The sequence below is a fragment of the Urocitellus parryii genome, chromosome 11 (assembly GCF_045843805.1).
Source record: "Urocitellus parryii isolate mUroPar1 chromosome 11, mUroPar1.hap1, whole genome shotgun sequence".
In the NCBI taxonomy this organism is placed as follows: Eukaryota; Metazoa; Chordata; class Mammalia; order Rodentia; family Sciuridae; genus Urocitellus; species Urocitellus parryii.
In genome coordinates this window covers 85,857,609-85,875,461 of record NC_135541.1, presented here as the reverse complement: position 1 = coordinate 85,875,461, position 17,853 = coordinate 85,857,609, and the positions used below count along the sequence as shown (strand labels likewise).

At 34.8% G+C, this 17,853-nt stretch overlaps 1 pseudogene; it reads right to left on the bottom strand.

Moving 5' to 3' along the window:
- LOC144249321 (uncharacterized) overlaps positions 1-17,552 on the bottom strand; it is a 63,136-nt pseudogene extending 45,584 nt beyond the window's left edge.
- Positions 17,553-17,853: the final 301 nt, after the last annotated feature.

Genomic DNA, 17,853 nt, shown 5'->3' with positions numbered 1-17,853 from the left:
GAGGCTCTGCTCTTCCAAATCTGTCTCCTCTCTATCCAGGTCCTGGATTTTCTTTACCTTTTTCTGCTGTAAGAAGCTTGTTCTTGGCCAAAGAATCAGGGTGACCACCTCCCTCAGGAGGGGCCTGATAAAACAAAAGGAACATTGCTATATACATAATTTAACTTACTAATGATAGATTGCTGTCAATAATTCATGATATAATTTAATTATCAGATATCTAACTTAGGAGATTTTTCAGACATCTTAGCATATTTTACTATCAATTATTATCTTATAGTTTCCACTCGACATGAAGCATCTTCAGAATTCTAAGAGTCAAGGTGAGAATAAGAAAAGCACTCAAGCTTTTTTATTTGCACGTATGGAGAATTCTCAATGGGCACAGGAGAAAAAAAATGGTACAAACAACAAAAAGGATGCTATGTGTTTGATAGTGGAAATAATAGAGACATAAAGAAAATACAAACTTTTGAAAATAATTCACAAATAAATTGCTATGTTTGGGATGTTTAAAAATTAAATGCACACAAGAAGAAAAAAAGAAAAAAGAAAAGACTACACAAAAAAATAGGACCCACTTAGTTGCTGTTAGCAGTAGCCCAACTGACAGTGAGGAAAGGACTGTTGAGGGCTCTGTTGTTTACTCAGGCACCACAGACAGGAGCAGAAACACACTTAATCTCACACCTCTTGTACCTCTCAAGTGAAACCAAACTGTCAAGTCACCAGCAACTTACCATTATCCGGCTTGCAAATTCCTTTGATATCTGATATTAAATGCAAGCAAGAAAAATAAACCCCCTGCACTTCACATTAAATTTAGGAGTAGATATGTTCTCCCATTTAACAAATACCTTTGCTTTGCCAGAGTCTGTTCCTGAAATGGAGCCACACACAGACAAATACCCACTTCCATCATAGGGTTTACCTTCTAGAGAGAAGAAGGGTACAGTCAATAATAAATAAATAAGTGCAGTAGATGTAGAATGCTATATTGTATTAGTTGCTCTGAAAAAGACAATAAAGCCTAGAATAGGACATTCTAGATTAATGAAGGAAAAGGTAACTATTATAAGGGTAGATCTAATATCGAGATTGGCATTTGAGAAAGAGATTAAAAAATGTTAGGGAACAAGCCATAGAAACATCTAAAAAAAAAAGAATATTCCAGAAGGAAAAGTAACGTGAAAAGCTGTATGATAAACTCAGGTAGGTAATGGAGAGCTAGAAAACATAGGAGTTTATAGGCCACTATCCACTTTGGACTTTACTCTGAATGAGTCAAGTACATTTGAAAGGTTGTGCACAGATTAAATAAATTATTTAACTCAAATTTTTACTTGATTTGTATGCCTGGTGGGTTGGAAAATACGTGACAGAGAGGCAATAGAAGTAGGGAGATCATTTAGGGAGCTATGGAAATAATCCAAGTGAAGGAGAGGTGGTGGTGATGGATGCACTGAGCAGTGTCTCTACTCTGGAACTGTGATTAAAGCAGAGTCAGCAGGATTTGCTCACTGGTTGAACCTGGAGAGTAAGAGAAAGGAAGGAGTCAAGTGGCTTATACTGACTTTGACCTGCGCATATGAAAGAACAGAGTTGCCATTTACTGAGTGCTTGAGTCAGCTCTTTCTGTCCCTGTGACTAAAAGACCTGACAAGAATAATTTTAGAGGAAGAAGAGTTTATTTGGTGCTCAGGGTTTCAGAAGTCTCAGTCCATAGATAGCCAACTCCATTGCTCCCGTGGAGGAGGAAGGTAGCTCAGGGAAAGACCAATCAAGAAACAGAGAGAGCTGCTTTCCTCACCAAGGACTAAATATATACCCCAAAGTCGCCTGCCACCACCACCCCATGACCCAACTCCTCCAGCTACACCTTACCTGCCTACAGTTATTACCTAGTTAATTCATTCAAGTAGATTCATGCACTGACTAGGATAAGGCCCTCAGAACCCAATCACCTCTGAACTTTCTTGAATCCTCTCACACATGAACTTTTTGGGAGATATCTCATATCTAAACCATAACACTGGTGATATAGGGAAGATTTCTGGTGCCATTTTGGGGGGTGGTGGGAGGTCAGGGGATAAAAAATGTAGTTTCAGAGGTGCTGAGTGCATGATGCCTGTGGAGATCCAACTATAGATATTAAATAGGGATTTTAGGTACACAGATTGGGAGCTCAGGAAGAGTGCTGGATTGGAAATAAATGTTAGGAGCTGGGTTAGCTTTCTTTCACTGTGACAAAGTACCTGACAAAATCAACTTAAAGGAGTAAAGATTTATTTGGGCTGCTAGTTTCAGAAGGTTCAGTTCAAGCTCAGCTGGCTCTATTACTTTGGGCCTGAAGTGAGGCAGAATATCATGGTGGTAGAAGCACAAGGCAGTGGAGGCTGCTCACATAATGGTAGCAGGGAAACAAAGAGAGAGAACAGAAGGGCCTAAGATACGCCCTTCTAAAGCGTCCTCCCCTCAGCCAATCAGGGCTTACTTCCTCCAATTCATTTCTACTACCTCCTGATAGTGCTCCCAGCTGGATACCAAGCCTTCAGAACAAGAAGCTTCTGAGGACAGGCCAGATCTAAACTACAGAAGGGGCAGGTGACATGTAGATAATATTACAATCTGAGAATGGATAATCTCACTGTGATATGAGTAGAGAAGAAAGAAAAAAATCCAAAAACTGATCTTGTATAATCCACCATCACAGGTCAGGGGGTTAAGGAGGAGAAGCAAATGGTTGGTGTGATGGTAGGAAAATCAAGAAAGTCCAAGTTTTTGAATGTCACATTAAGAACACATTTTAAGGAGAAGAGAATGATCACTGGCATCAGATATTGCTGAGATCAAGGAGATGAGGGCAAAGGTTCACCATTTAGGTGGTTGGCATGACAGTCAATGGGAAACAGCATATGTAAATCTATTAACTAAGACTTACTCCATACATGGACAAAATATTTGCTTCCTTCTTTTGAAACCTGAGATAGGATGGGAAATTCTCCTTACTTATTTCACTATGTTAAATTTGGGCCTTATAATCTGCCTACTTATTATTTAAATGATTGTAATGTGAATAGATTAAGACAAACTGATGAATTTTGAAGGGTGTCAATGTATACATCTAACATCACAAGTACGAATCCCTTCACCATACTTAGCCAAGTATGGTAGGCAGAATAATGTGCTCATTCACACACACACACACACACACACACACACACACACACACACACACAAAGTCCACAACCTAATCCCCATCACCTGTGAATGTGTTTCCTTACATGGAAAAAGAGGAAGAATTTGCAGATGTGATTAAATAAAGGATTTTTAAAATGGGTTAATTATCTTGGATAATCTTGGTATGCCTACCACAATAACAGGTTCTTTATGAGTGACAAGGCCAGGAGGCACAGTGTTACATACCTATAATCTCAGAAACTCAGGAAGCTGATGCAGGAGGATTGCAAGTTCAGGGTCCACTTCAGGAAATTATTGAGGCCCTAAGTAACTTATATAGAGATCCTGTCTCAAAATAAATACAAGAGGGTTGGGGGTTATAGGTCAGCAGTAAAGTGACCCAGGGATTCAAGTCTCAGTACCAAGAAAATTTTTAAAAAATTAAAAAATAAGAAAAGAGACAGGAGTGTCAGTGTGAGATATATATCATTATCACTTTAGAAAAAAATCCCATTTTATATCAAACCATTTCAGGCCATTTTTGCTTCTTTTTTCACAATTCCCCTGTAGTCCTTTATAACATAGGGTTATAGAATCCAGTCATTTTCAGTCCCTTTTCTCTATTTTTATAAAAAGTGAAAGTTGTTATATGGAAAAAATAAAAGTACTCTTCCTTAGAAATAAGCCTAAAATTTTTTTAAAAAAGCTTTTCAGCTAAGTTTGGCTCTCAGATGCTCTTCAGTCTCAGGATATACTGAGCCATTCATTTACCAAATAAACAAAGGTGATTCATTATTTTTGAAACTCTCTTATTACTACTGTTGTTTTACATCAGGCAATGCTACTATTAAAGTACTTTCTTCTAAACATGCATCAAGAGTAAACTGTTCAATCCAAAGTAAGAAAACTTGATACAGTTTCTATTTTATATGGAATGTAGACAACTGGTGCTATATTTTTCTAGATTCCTCAGTAAATTGTACACTCCTTGAAGACAGTCTCTGCTTTTGATCATCTCTATATTTTAGAAATCCCAAAATACCTATTGTAGTTGCTCAATAAATGATTATTGACTTTCTTTGGACAAACTGATTAATATTTAAATAGTATATTAAAACTAGAGCGGTAATTATAGAACTGAATGTACAGAAGTAATTTCTAAAGGAAAGAAGGGTGTAATGTGGTATTTATCATCAATTCTTTTCAGACTAAATTAATTTATCAACATAAATGAAAGATACTTTGAGTAATTATTAATTATATGATCCTACTGCTGAAGAAAATGCTACTTGTGATGCCTGAACACAAGAAGAAATACATTATTTGATTAACACAAGTCTGATATATTTTTAATCATGAGGAAAGTAATAAAGTAATTTATCATTTCTTTTGCAATAATAATGAATTTTTATTTGTAAACTATGGTGTTTACTGCTGTTTTTATTTCTAAAATGTTTAGTGTAGTGTCAAATAAAGAAGAATAAAAACAATTAATTAAAAAAATAGTGTTTGTTGAAAATAATTTCCCTATCACATGCCACAAAATCTGCAGCTACTTTCATAAACCATGATGTATTCCACTTCAGCTCTTTGGTGCAATCTTGTCACCTTAACATATGATCTTTCAATTTGGAAGTAGTATTAAAATTCAATGCTATCTTAACCTTTGATTTAGCTCTAAAATGCATTAACTTCTACTCTTGACACACATAACAATATTGTAATCTCAAATAAATGATTAACATAAATAAATAATACATCATAAAATTATCCAAATGACTGTTTTATATGTATTAAAGAATATTCATCTACTGAATTGGTTTCCTGGTTTTGGTTCCTTTACACATATGATCTAATTCTTCTTAGCTCAGTGAAACATTTTTACTCATATAAACTTAACATGTATTAAAGATCTAATTTGATCTTTTTCATAATGTTGTGGTGCTCCAAGTATTGTGAAATCTAACATACATATTTCATTTGCTAATGTGCTTTTCTCTTTGCCAAAGGTATACTCAGTATGTAGCATAACATCTGGCTTATAGTAGATGCATAATAATAAACCAATTACCCAGATCTCTCAAATAACTTAAAAAGCTCTCTGACATTAATTACATTAAATTTTTGTGGTACCAGGGATTAAACTCAGGGTTCTTAACCACTAGGCCAATCTCCAACCCTTTTTTAATTTTTTATTTTGAGACAGGGTCTTGCTAAGTTGTGGAGGCTAGCTTTGAACTTGGCTTTGAACATTCTGCCTCAGCCTTCAGAGCGGCTGGGTTTACAGTTTTGTGTGCCACCTCACCAGCTAATGACTTATTTTTAAAGATAACATTCACTCAGCATAAATTCCAATCAATCTTCTTTCTTTACTATCTATATAAAGAGTATGCCAAGTAAGAATAAAAATAATAGTACTGTGGTATTGAAAGGAAACCATTTTCAACAAAGAACTCCAAAATACTCCTTTTAGTGTGATAGGAAATTTAACCAGATATTTCAAAAGTATTGTCTATAATCATGACAATTGGAAAATTGGCCATCCAGAGTGTCAGTTCTCCAATCAGTCTTTACTTGTGATATATTATCTTCAGAATTATAAGAAAGGGGAGACACTGTATCTGCTTCAGAGAGTGTGAGGATTACCTTGAACTCAGAAGTCAGACCTGAGTTTAAAATTCATCATTTCACCTCTCTATTTTTGAAATTTGGTTTGGACTTTCAAATACAGTGTAGTCAAACTACCTGACACAAATTAAACACATAGAAAACAATAACTGTTTTTAGACTGAAAGTGACAAATGTTTATCAATATTAAGTAACTGTTTAATAAATATTTCATTGTATTTTTCAGTTGACAAGATTTCTGACATGTGGATCCCAGTGTCCAGTCATGTAACTGGCTGGGTCAATTCCATCTTTAGGATTCAGTTTCTACATGTACAATGAGAACAATCACACATCTTTAAACATCTCCCAGTTGCTGAAAGAATTAAATGAGGCTCTTTGAAAACTACAAAGAGCTGTTATTAATAGCTGTGCTAACACTCATAATAATTTTAAAAGCACAGATAAATCTGGCATTAATTCAACAATGGGCCTTTTTACTGAGGACATTACAATGATCTATTTTCAGGATAGAAAGTTCCCAGTGAATTGGCAAGTATATAGAAATAGACATCTGAAAAGATGCCAGAGCTGGAATATCCTCAACTTTGTGTGGTTTCCAGGTATAGGATGGGAAACCATTCCACCTTGCAAAGATGATTATTATTTTATTTTAACATTCATCAGTTGCTCCCTGTTTAGGACACTTGCCAACTTATTTTATAGAAGGGAATTTTAACTAGTTCTAGTCAAAGAGAAGAACTATTTATTGTCCTTTTAGCTCTAGCAAATCATTAACCTTAAGCCTTTAGAAAACAGTTTTTTAAAATAAGCATAAATTTTAGGATAAAGTGCTTTATTATTTCAATAGCATGCTTCCTTATTTACTTCTAAATAACAGAACCCTCTTTGTGTCTTTGTTTGAAAAATGCTTTCTTTAAACAGATAAAATCCTAAGAGAATAACTGCATAAAAATGATTTACAGTCAATTTTCAAAAAGCTAAACCAAACATTGTTTCATAAATAATAATTCAAGCTGGTTAAATGAAAAACACCAAAAAATTCTAGTATTGTCTGATAGCATGATGCCCTAATTACCACAAAACATTGATACTTGCCTATATAACTTGTCACTTAAAAATCAAATTCACCAGCCAGGTAAGGTGATACATGCCTATAATTTCACAACTCAGGAGGCTGAGGAAGGAGGATTTCGAGTTCAAAGTCAGCCTCAGCAGCTTAGTGAGATCCTATGCAACCTAGTGAGATCCTGTCTCGAAATAAAACAAAAAGGATTAGGGATGTAGCTCAGTGGTAAACATGCCTGAGTTAAATCCCCAGTACCAAAAAAAAAAAAAAAAAAAAAAATCAAACTGATCTTATTATACAACTTTGTATCTTAACATATACTGTGAAGTCCTGGGCAACAAGCATGGTGAACACCCAATGTACTCAGTGCACTGTATAGTGTGAACCTAGTTCACATAATGTTGGAATGTGCCTAGTTTGGGGGAGTTCTGGAATGATTAGCGTTTTCTGACTTTACCTGCAATATACATACTCTAATCAACCAAATGAGTAGTGAAATCAAAATTTTAAAAAAGTATCCTCTTCAAACACCAAGTGATGAATGATATAAACATTAGCCAAATTGTCAAACATTTAAATTACCGTTCTACAAAGATTTCCCAACTTCTTTCTGTCAAATATGCTTTCCTAACTGTACATCGGAAGTATATGTATATATAAATTTCAACGACTTTGCTTCAGACTATCAAAAATTCTTTTATTATTTTGACCACTACAATAGATGAAAGGCTAGAGAAGCCCCATGCAGTCTCTTCACCCTTTATCTGTGCCTGTAGCGTTTAAATGCCTGCCACTTGATTCCCATTTTATCATGTTCTTTCCTGAGCAATTTCTAGCATCATAGTGTTATTGGAAATGATACCCAGGGTGGCAAAGGGCACTGCAACCTCACCCCAAAGCAGTGAGCTAATCCAATTCTATAGAATAGTGTTCTAAAAACTGAATGGTCAGGAGTGGAGAGTCTGTCAGGTTAAGTTCTGAATTTGTGACTCAGACCCAGTCCAGGCTCTGCCACCCAACAAATAACTCTGGGATAGCAGTGAGTTAGTTACCAGGTTGTACAGAACACCAGCCTTATCCTTAGTACTGTACCCAATCTACTGGGTATTTAAACTTAAAAAAAAAAAATATCCAAAACATCTGGTAAATTCTCAGAAATCAAGTAGGGGCACTGTGCTTGGGAGCAAAGAGATGGGAGCCTGATTTAGATGATGGCTACATGACAATGTGTCTGCCAGGCAAAGTGGGAGGATGACCAAGAACCAGCAGACGTTGGTGCCCTGTCCTGTGACACTGGCAGCTCAAAGTTTATTTAACTAATTACATGCGTTCCAATTCTTTCTGAAAAAGAAATAATATAAGGAACATGCAGCCTACTTGGAAAATATTGCCCAAAATAGATTTTTTTTTATCAGCATCACTGTAAATATTTAGTTTTACATGATTGATGTTCAGTTTTGTGCTTCCAGTGGAAAATTAGTTAACTCAATATGCAGGGATTATATTTGGAGTTTCAAAATGGGTTCTGTGAACAAGCCATATTGTATCTTTTCTAGTCCCTTTTATTTCACATTTTTTTATCTAATTCTTTTTTTTCCCCTTGAAGCATTTAAATCATTTATGCTGGTGACAACATTTTTAGATTATTTCCAATCCTAATGGTGATGAGAGGTATTACTTTCTTTGCTACCTAATGGTCTTGGGTATATCAGTGGTTTTGACAGTTGAATAGTGGGTATTGATCTTTTGTTCAGGAGGACTTTTAGGATTAAGGACTGAACTTTTAACCTCTGGATGCCAAAATCTACTGATGATTATCTTGACATTACTTTCAACTGCATATCCCAAATGTCAATGCCAATTAAAATAATGTCAACTATAAAGTGGCAGTGGGGTCTTGTGCTGTCTGTAACACAAGCAATCTTCAAAATCAAATAATGATAAATAATGACAAAACAGTCCTACTCATAAGCTAAGGTTATATAAAGTTAATGTCATTTCAGTACAGATTTTAAATATCTTCTCTTGACTGGTAGTAGTAATATTCTTCTTCTTAGAAGTGAAAACTTTCTTATAAAATTCTTGGTGTCTTATCTGTTAAGGGACTTTAAGTGTCAAATTATTTAATGCAGAATTAGTAACCTCAAACTTTGCTGATCCAGCTTCCTCTTAACCTTTCAATTAAAATGTCTGATGTGGAAAATCAATAGCTGCAGTTACATAATCTGTAGCCTTTCATGAGAGAGAAGATGGTGCAATTATGACTAAGCCAGATATATAATTATTTCTTTATATCCTAACTAAAGTTAGAAAGCTAAACTTGGAGCACTGCTTTAGAAATTGCTTTGCTCCTTAAACACTTGCAAGACTGTTCAAACAAGAAGGTTTTCCTACTAATTAGTCTTCTTTGCTTTGAAATTTCATACTCCTTAGAGTGACTATTAGAACAAACCTTAAGAAAATAAATGAAAGTGAAATTTTGAATTTGTAGCTCCTTTATCTCTTTTAGTTCCATTTCTTCCCTGTGTTTTTAGTATCGTGGTACTTGATTTTATACTTTGAAAACTATTGCTTTCAGACAGCTGAAACATAGCACTTTTTACAGTTTAATTTATAATGATTTTCCAAAAGGTATTTATATTTGAACAGATCCTGAAGGTCTAATAAATATCTAATGCAGAAAAATATGTTAGCATGTAAGGTGGATGATGAGAGATTGTGGATAGAGGCATCATCTGGTAGAGGCAAATCATATCAACTTGAAAGACACTGGATTTGAGGTACCTCGGGTATACCCATCTCTCTGTTGGCATCCCTATAGTCTTCTCAACCCCTGCCCTGCATGCCTCTTTAGCCAACACATTCAGCCCTGCTGCATTTCTTCCATTGCATAAAAGTGTAGTTCAAGCTGCTGGCTGTCCATTTAAAAACTGCAACTTTGAGCATTTTGCTTTATATCCTTAAATTTCAGTTTTTTCATCTTTAAAATTTATCTCATAGGGCTGCTATAAAGGTTCAGTGAATGACAAATGGAGCTCAGTCCTGACAATCCTCTAAGAAGTCATGTTCTGTCTCAAGTTTCTCCTTGATTAAGATTTGTGAGTTAAGCCGCAGATTTTAACTCCCTGGTTTACATGTACATGAGTGGATATGTCCTTGTGGGTTCCCAGAGACATTACAAAAGATAGCAGCAGGGAATTCCTGAAGCAGAGAAACCCTAAAAGTCATGTGATACAGCCAAGAAAAGATGCTTTCAGATTATGACTGCATAGCTCATTGCCAGAGCAATTACTATAAACATGTGGGCCAGGAGAATGTCAGCCAGAGCTGGGAGGTGTCTGGTAAACCCCTTCTCCTGGCAGAGGGTCTACATGACTCATTGCCAAACATCACTGCTAATGGCATTTGCAGTATTAATAACTTATTACTCAGGATGAAAAATAGCAACACAGGTCACATTTTTAAACAAAACACCTTTGAAATCTAGTTAAGGTTAGAAATTAAAGGTGTCAGAGTTCAATGAAGTAATTTGAAATCTTACAAGTTTAGGTGAATGTGAAGACTCAAATAAATGTTTAGACTCAAAAGTCTTTCCTCTGTAACTCACAGACTGATGGTTTCATGCTAGCTTTTAAATCTGACTTAGCCTGGATTTCCTTCTCTCAAGGGTTCAGCAAGAGATAGGGTGTAGTGGCTCGTACCTGTAATCCTAGCTACTGGGGAATCTTGACTTCAAAGCCAGCTTAGGCAATGTAGTAAAACTGCTTAAAAGAAAAAAAATAAATGTTGGGCAGTTACCTCTGTGTGTATGTGGATTCCTTAAAACAGTAACCATGTGTATATACCTTATTCTTTTTTTGTTTTTAATCATTAGTGCTCCAAGGTATTTGCTAACCTGCTGACAACCTCAGAAGACTGTTGCATGGTTGAAATTGGGTAATATGAAACTGGAAATCCAAAACATGTTAATTTCACTTCCTTTTTTCCCCTTGGTATCATTATTAAATAGCCACATCATCAGAGTCTTTAATGTAAATACCATTTTTTCCTGCCAACAGCAAATAAGGCTCCATAAAGCTCCAAACATTTCTATATTTTACCACAGACCCTAACTTTATAGTGAAACTCAAAGCATAATCAAGACTTGAGTGCTGCTCTTCTGGATATGGTTATTATTATTTTTAAATATATTATTATGTTCTATCTTTAAAATAAAAATTTCATTCTAATATTCTACTCTTCTTTCCTCCTATCTTCTGTTATCATTTTTCAAATATAACCACATTTATTTTAATTTGCAGGAGATGATGCCTTTGTCCTATCAGATATTTACTTCACTTTGTTCAAAGGATACCCACTGAGTCCCCAGTAAATCATTGACTTGATTTATAATGCCTGCACTCACAGGGCAGCTAGGCATGAAAAAATAATGAGATTCATAAAATATCACCATGAGTTGCTATGACATTGTCCTGTTGTCCTTTCAAATAGTTTTAACACTACAATGTCAATACTTTGTGGAGTGACCATCTTTTCTGGATTGTAATAAAAAAAATGTTCACTAGAATTCTGAATTCCCCAAAGGCATTACTGAATCTTACTAATTGCTCCATTTCAGAAGCTTTAAATATAGCCTTTATGTCATTTGGAAATAGTGGTGATTTCTATCAGAGATTTAGGCATACATAACTTCACTCACTCATCAAAAAGAATTTTCAAGTACTAATTCTGCATTGTGCTATTTTAAGATCTGTAGAAGGAGAATTATTTAAATATGATCCCAATCCCTCAGGACTACACAATCTAAGAAAACACAGACAAGAAAAAAAATTTAAAAGACATGCAAAAAAGACTAACCAAAGGAGAAAGTCAGGAAATTGACACAATTAACTATGATGTTAAGTCTGTTCGTTATGTTGTACAGTTCATGTTTCTGCTAAAGTTTTGAGAACAAAATGTTGAACTTATATCTTTTTAGTTTTTCAGAATGTACCTTTTACAGATAGATACTCAATAAACATCTACTGATGGTAAACAGGATTATTTAACAGTGGAGATGAAGCATCTTCAAGACAGGAAGAAGAGAAAAGAAAGAGGAGAGAATAAGATGAGAAAGTCCTGTTAAAGAAAGGCGGAAGGGAGGAAGAAGAAAATCATGCATAATGATCAGACAGAGCCTGGTTATGCTTCTATGGTTCAAAGAATATTATTGGATGATACTGTAGTTTACCTAGACGTCAAATGTATCTTTACATCATCTAACTCAGGAGGTTTTTCAAATCAATGTCCACTCTTTTAATTACAAATTTTCTTAATGTTCCAATCATTTGAAAAAAAGTCATCAAGCTACAAACCAAATAACATAACCTGCCAGTATCAACATTTCAAAAAATCCTATATAACTATCTAATTGTAATATAATTAAGATCTATAAGATAATTATAATGAAATTAAGTGTGTTTCAGTATTAAAAAGGTATAATTAAGTAATCAGGTACATCAGGATGACTATACATGAGAGAGTTAACAAAGGAATATTAATCATGTGTGTATGGGTAATTCACATATTGTTGCCAAAAACACACTTGATTAGTCACTGGGCAATATTAAAAATAGTGAACTAGTCTTGGTAAAGTTACAAAACAAATAAAATATAATCTTTTCCTCCATTTATATATGAGAATATTCCTGGAAAACTCAATGAATACTGAAAGATTACCATGTATATAAAAATAGCATTATTCCTAAAACCAATTAAGAACAGTGTGTTTGCTTACCTATCTATGAAACATTAAAAAGTCTTGAGGGACCCAGAAGATTTAAAAATTATTATTACTGTGTAGAACTGTCCTTATACCTCTAAGACCTGTGGCCTTGCTTCTGGTAAGCCTCCCAAAGCAATCAGATGACAGAGCGGGGTCCACAGGTGTCTCACAGTGGCAGCAGAGAAGCCCAAGACAGAGTGTGATGCCACATAAAACAAAACTGAAGAAGCAAATCCATAACAAGAGCCAAAGAGGGAAAGGAAACAGTGGAAATAGGACACCAAAATGGTCTATTAAACCTCTCATGGACATGGCATTTTGGAGACCACTGCTCAACCTAAACAACCCATTTTTACTCCTGGCTCTGGTTCTTTAATAGCTCATTGTGCTATTCATAAATACCCCATAACTATTAAAAGTACAGGTATATGTGCAGTGTCATATCATTGACAACCACCTGGCCTAGATGATTTCTATCCACTTTCTCTCCTTCCAACAAAAGGTCCAAAGGTACTCAAGAGTTCCTATTACGTATCATTTACTCTCTCTGCTACTCATTAATTTAGACTAGACTATTCTGAGTAACCCTTTCTCTTTATATTTTTTTAATTATAGTTGTTTATCTGGTGTTAATAGAGCATAATCAAGAACAATAAAGATATTGAGAAAGGATTTAATTCTGTTGGTGTGTTTTATCATATCACTTACACTCTAATTCATCTGTCACATCTATAAACAAAGATCAAAATTTATTCCTCACAGGCATGGACTATGATTAAATAAAATTAAGGAGGAAAATCCATTTATAATGAGTAAAACACCATGTAAAAATTAAACTGTATTAGATTTTGAATTGTATTAACATATTTCATGAAGAAAAAAATCTAAGTAGATTGATTTTATAAATACTGAATATTATACATCTAATATGTCTCATAATATATTCATGGGTTGCATATAAAGAAAACAATAGTATATGAGTAGAAACTGATAGATAAGTACAAAGTTTAATTTGACATGGAAAATATTACAAATATTTTAGTTTCGTTTCCAAATGTTTCTTTTAAGAGAAATAGAACTTCCTAAAGATCCTAAGTACTTTCTTTCTTTTGCAAAAAGAATTTTCTCAACTTAAAATAGGTGTCCATGCAAAATTCCAGATGGATCAGGCACTTTTGCCTCTATTAGTTAGAAGTTAGCCTGACAGCAGACAGTGTCCAAAAGAACTTTGATGTTGTGTTAATTTCAATTATATATAATGTAAAAAGAAACTCTGAAAATGCATAAATGTTTAGAAATGGGTGATTTGGAACTGACTGTGAGATACCCCCACTTTTGATATCCCTGATTAGTGACCTTGTTCCTGCTGCAATTCTGCTAATTAAAACCACACAAATAAATATCAAAGTCAGAGAAACCCGAGTTATTTTCCTCTATGCTTTGCACAGATGAAATTAAGTGTGGTCAAGCAGAAATAGAGAGATTTTAAAGCCAGCATCCCATTCTGTGCAGGTGATAGCACCTAGGCAGGTGATGGCACTGTCATTAAATGACTTTGTATTTAGGAGATATCTCAATCAATTTCTGATTTTATCATAATCCTATACCAAAGGTTTTGTTTGTTTGTTTCTTCTTGCAGTACTGGGCATTGAGCCCAGGATCTTGTGTATGCTAGGCAAGTACTCTACCACTGAGGTACATTCCCAGCCCCAAGGGCATTTTTTTTTAAAGACATGTTAGAAGTTTCAATTGCTATTATAAATGGGAATCTAGTCTAAGCTCACACATCAGAAAGTTAAACTTATCTTTAATTTTAATCCATTTTTAAAATTTACCACGGAAAACTGAACAATTCCTCTTTCAAAATTAAGATCTTAAATATGAAAAGTATTAAAGTAGATATGAAAAATAATGGATAAGTATCCTAATGGAAAACTTCTGCTAATTTGGTTTGAAAACAACATAAACATGTATGTCTATGCACTTTTGTATATGTGTGCATGTGTTTGTATATATCTTATTCTAAATTGATATGCATAAAACATACATATTGACATGTCACTTAAGGATCAAAATACAAACTGAGAAGTACATTGTTTGACAATTTTATCCTTATGCCAAGATGTAGGAATGCAGTTACACAATTCTAAATGGTACAGTAGAGTACTCACCTAGTTTATATAGTTGATATAAAACACACATATGTGTACACATGTGTACGTGCATGTTTATATGGATCATAGGTTATAGCTCCTGGAACAATGATGAAAGAAACAATGTAGGATCAAAGGAAGCACAGGAGAAAATGAAGTTGTCAAGAGTTGCATGAGGCTGCTGCCAACATTACATAGCATACTGTTTAATAGTAAACATCTTTTGAATAAGTAGAAGAACATTCTAAAATAATGATAAAATTACAGTATAATAGATAAATAAGCCAGAACTATAATTAACTAACATAATAGAGTATCATGTACTGCATATAATTATGCATGCTATACTTCGATATGATGTAGCACAGGTTAACTCCAGCACCACTAACATCAACATTACAACAACTATGATGCCACTAGGCAATAGGAATTTATCACCTCCAATATACTCTTATGGGACCATCTCAGTATATCCTGTTCATCATTGACTCTTAACATATGAAGCATGACTACATATGTAGGTCATATTCAAATCTGGTCATGGAAGGTAATGCAGATCATTAGAAGTCAAGTGAATGTGTCTAGCTGTCAAATGTACCAAGCTGACAGGTACATTTCCATTTCGTCTGTCAAAAACTTCACTTTTGTCAAGAAATTGTGTAATTTCTATCTGTGAGTTGCCATTGCTTAGGTTAAGAGATTCATTCTTGCTCTAGCTTTGTGGGTCCTGGAAGGTCTCAAGTTTGTTCATGATTACATTGTCTGGATTTAAAATATGGTAGGACTCACTTATGATTTTAAAAACATTAATCAAAGGATTCTAATTATAGACCCAGTTTTTCATTTATTATCTTTCTAACCATGGAAATGTGTTTAAGTTCATTGTACTTCAGTTTTCTTACATGCATAATGGTAATATAAAAGCATGAGATTAAATATAAAAATGCTAAGTAATATACAGTTGGAAATATGGAGACGCCATTTGAATTCAGACATCTCCCACTTTTGTTAAAAAAATTTGAATTAAACTGAGATCTATGTCATTTGTATATGTATGTTATTTCAATTCAATAATTTAGCAATGATATAAAAATTGCATGTATTTTATAAGTACATTCAACAGCAAAGAATTAAAAGGACATGTGATGATAAAAGTCATGTCCTCAAGAGAATCTCAACACTGGTTTCTACAGAGCTGAATTACCAATCCAGTTGATTTAGATCCAGTTCATGGAGGAGAGTTAATTATTTCTCCCCTGACTCTTCAAGAAAGAGTTCTAAATTCAGACCTTTTTCTGCTCTACTTAGAAAATAGAAGAGATGTGGGAGAATGAGTTTTTCTTGGTCCTCACTGGCTACTGATGATTTAACCAGACAGTAAAGGGAAAGGAAACCCATACAAAGTTAATATGATGAGTGTAGATCATTCCCTGGTTGCTCTGCTGAGAATTGTGGTCCACTGCTTCAAGTTACAGGCAGATTACTCCTGGTTCTGAATTATGCATCAAAGCTTAAAGGTTGGTTTGGACCAATTGTTGAGGGTTTTCACAGATCTTTCTGCTGCCAGTAACTCTGCCTTGAGAATACAGGCCATCGCTATGGTTTCACGCATTAGTGGCCAGTCACAATTCTGAAAGCCAGGGATCACAATTTCCACAGCACTTTCTCCTTGCAATATAGTCATCTCAGTTTCACAGGTTTTATTTATTCCCAGGAAACCAACTGTTAGCTCAATGATCACTCCCTGCTGAGAAGTTTACTCTATAACTTTCTTAAATCTACAGGGGAACCCTTACAGAGCAAATTGCAGGCTTCCTTCAAAAAGTAAATAGATCTAAAGTAAAATAACTCTTTTGGCAATAGAACACAGGCATGAGTTAACAGTTTTCCATACCCAGTCTTGATATAGAGTATTAAATTACATTTGGCCTGAATCCATCATTGAGTGTATCTTAAGTGATATTTTTATTTAATGGCAGCTTTTAATGAGATTTTGATGTTCCAGGAAGTTTAGTCAAGTCAATTGCAATCCAATGAATGCTTCCTGTCTTCACATCCACTCTCATTGTTTCAAAACTGGGGGAGATGTTTTCTTCCATGGTTGAATTAGAGTTTCGCAATGCAGAAAGGGCACGGAATGGAAGCTCAAGAAGATGCACAGGAATAAGAAAAACTGTTTAAAGGTTTACTAGGGATAACCCAGAAATATGCAAAATAGATGTTCTGACAATGCACATCCATCAAATCCCTAGTTGCCACAACCACAGCACCAAAACCTATTTTGGAAATATTTAGAAAGGTTCCTTTTATTTTACCTTAGAGCAAGAACTTTTGACAAATACCTCTGCAGGACTTTCTACTTTCCACCTCCTATTCTATTCAAAGACCACAAGTTTTATCTGCATCCACTGCATGATAAAGGGAGTGATTGAACCCAATAGCTGGGTGCTGGTGCTGTTGCTCTGAGTGTGGAAAGTACAGGTAAACAGGTGGGGGAAAACTGATGTCAGCAGCTTTATTTATTTATTTTTTCTGGGTAGCTGCTTTCTGTAATTTTACGAGATATTTTCTGTGACAGGGAGAAAGTTGCTTGCCTTAATTTTTTTTTTTTTTTTTGCCATTAATTTTCACCTTCCAACAAGGAAATATCTTTAGGAAACAACCATTTGTCATCATTGAATTGTCGTTCTGGTCGCCAGCTTTTTGCAATTCGGTTCACAGTTTGGTGCATTGCAGTTTTCATGTATTTATCAGCCATTTTTTTCAAGTGTTGAAGGAGATTCAGCTTTCCTCCACATATGAAAGAATAAATAATATATTCCAGGTTACTGAAAAGTTAGGAATTGACATACTCATCTTCATCTGTTCTTTCTGTAGAACTGTGGGCCATGTGTCAGGCTAGGACTTGCAGATAGCAGCTGCATCTTCAGAAATGAAAAATGGAACTTCCCTCTCTTTCCCCTCCCTGCTAAATGTTACAAATAACTTCTGACTAGTTTCTAAAATAAAGTCGACTTTTTTTCCTCCTCCTGCCTGACATGGTTAGTTTTAAAGTTCTA